The sequence below is a fragment of the Macrobrachium nipponense genome, chromosome 14 (genome assembly GCF_015104395.2).
Source record: "Macrobrachium nipponense isolate FS-2020 chromosome 14, ASM1510439v2, whole genome shotgun sequence".
Lineage (NCBI taxonomy): Eukaryota > Metazoa > Arthropoda > Malacostraca > Decapoda > Palaemonidae > Macrobrachium > Macrobrachium nipponense.
Genome location: NC_087207.1, coordinates 94,518,025 through 94,520,486, shown reverse-complemented (window position 1 = coordinate 94,520,486; position 2,462 = coordinate 94,518,025).

Below are 2,462 nucleotides of genomic sequence, written 5' to 3'. Positions count from 1 at the left end.
CTGTGGTTGACAGCAGGGGGTCTGCCCCATGCTTGTCTCCTATTGGCTGGTGGCGGTGAGTCTTGTTTTCATTGGCTGGCCTGCCTGAGCCATGTCTCAAGCCACTTCTTTCCTTCGGGCCGATGGTTGCGTTGCAGCATAACCTGCAGCCGCCTGGACCTCCTAAGCGGCGCTGTAACATTGATGGGCGTTGCGCTACGCTGTGGGACGTCACGGCTACTTTGATTTCCATCGGCTGCAGGAGTACCTCGTTCGGGGGCGTTGTCATCCATAGAGTTGTCATGATCGGTGGTGTCATTGTTGGTGGCAGGTCTTCTCATACTCGTAAGGAGGAGAAATTCTTCCTGCGTCGTATTCAGAGTAGGTTTTATTTGCTGGATGAGTAGCGCCTCCAGCAGGCGCAACCGAATGGCATCGGGGGGCTTCCCGATGATCTTCGTGTTCTTTATGATGACATCTCGGGAGATGGCCTCGTGATGTTTGGTGCGGGCGTGATTCTTTATAGCCCCCTCTTGGGCGTGGCACGAGAGTCTCTTCGACAGTCGCATAGTAGTCATACCTACGTAGGCGCCGCTGCATTCGCGGACTGGGCATGTATACTGGTACACTACATGCGTCTGCTTCAGGGGTTCTCGTACCTTTGGAGAGGGGTTATTTTTCATAATAAGATCGCGCGTCCTCCGATTCTGGTAATATATGATTAGGTCGATATTCTTGGTGTCGTCAGTCGGGGATACATTATCAGAAATAATTTTCTTAATGGTGTCCTCTTCTTCACCGGTAATGGGAACTCATGAAGGCTTTGTAGTACAGCTTGATATTATCCTGGGGGCGGGGCTGCGGGCTCTCACTACCGTACCATTTCTCCAGGGCTGTGCGGACTTCCTTGCTGATTAATTTATTTTGAGTACCCGTTATTCACAAGTACTTGGGAGGGCGCGGGTCGAGTTCCTTTAATGGTGAGTGTCCTGCCAGGTTGAGCAGTGGGAGAGGGCCCTCCTGACGAAGGCCCTGACGGTGGTGCTTTTGAATCTGGCGGGGCACTCGCTGTCTCCGTTGAGGCAAAGTCTACACAAAGAAAACCAATTTAGGACTTTGCCTCAACGGAGACAGCGAGTGCCCCGCCAGATTCAAAAGCACACCAGGAACTCGACCGCGCCTCCCAAGTACTTGTGAATAACGGGTACTCAAAATAAATTAATCAGCAAGGAAGTCCGCACAGCCCTGGAGAAATGGTACGGTAGTGAGAGCCCGCAGCCCGCCCCCCCCAGTATAATATCAAGCTGTACTACAAAGCCTTCATGAGTTCCCATTACCGTGAAGAAGAGGACGCCATTAAGAAAATTATTTCTGATAATGTATCCCCGACTGACGACACCAAGAATATCGACCTAATCATATATTACCAGAATCGGAGGACGCGCGATCTTATATGAAAATAACCCCTCTCCACAGGTACGAGAACCCCTGAAGCAGACGCATGTAGTGTACCAGTATACATGCCCAGTCCGCGAATGCAGCGGCGCCTACGTAGGTATGACTACTATGCGACTGTCGAAGAGACTCTCGTGCCACGCCCAACCCAAGAGGGGGCTATAAAGAATCACGCCCGCACCAAACATCACGAGGCCATCTCTCCCGAGATGTCATCATAAAGAACACGAAGATCATCGGGAAGCCCCCCGATGCCATTCGGTTGCGCCTGCTGGAGGCGCTACTCATCCAGCAAATAAAACCTACTCTGAATACGACGCAGGAAGAATTTCTCCTCCTTACGAGTATGAGAAGACCTGCCACCAACAATGACACCACCGATCATGACAACTCTATGGATGACAACCGCCCCCCGAACGAGGTACTCCTGCAGCCGATGGAAATCAAAGTAGCCGTGACGTCCCACAGCGTAGCGCAACGCCCATTTCAATGTTTACAGCGCCGCTTAGGAGGTCCAGGCGGCTGCAGGTTATGCTGCAACGCACCATCGGCCCGAAGAAAGTGGCTTGAGACATGGCTCAGGCAGCCAATGAAACAAGACTCACCGCCACCAGCAATAGGAGACAAGCATGGGGCAGACCCCTGCTGTCAACCACAGATATAAGGAGGACGGACACCGCACCAAGATCAGTCCACCCTCAGCTTCCCAGCCCGAGGATGTCTGGCAGCTCCAGACGAAAGCTCGCTTTAAGAAAGAGAGAGAGAGAGAAGAGAGAGAGAGAGAGAGAGAGGAGAGAGAGAGAGAGAGAGAGAAAAAAAATCGTTAATGACTTTGATGACTATGGTATCATAGTTTATCTATAAAATTCAAATATCTACACCTATTTTGACCCTGTATTTTACCATGACCTCTATAGGCGCTCTACTAGCCTGTTTAAGTAGCATTGAAAAAGCCGCTATTCGCAAAATAGAGAAGAATCTCTACAAGTGTAACGCTGCTGAAGTAGCCATTACTTTTAATAAAGTTA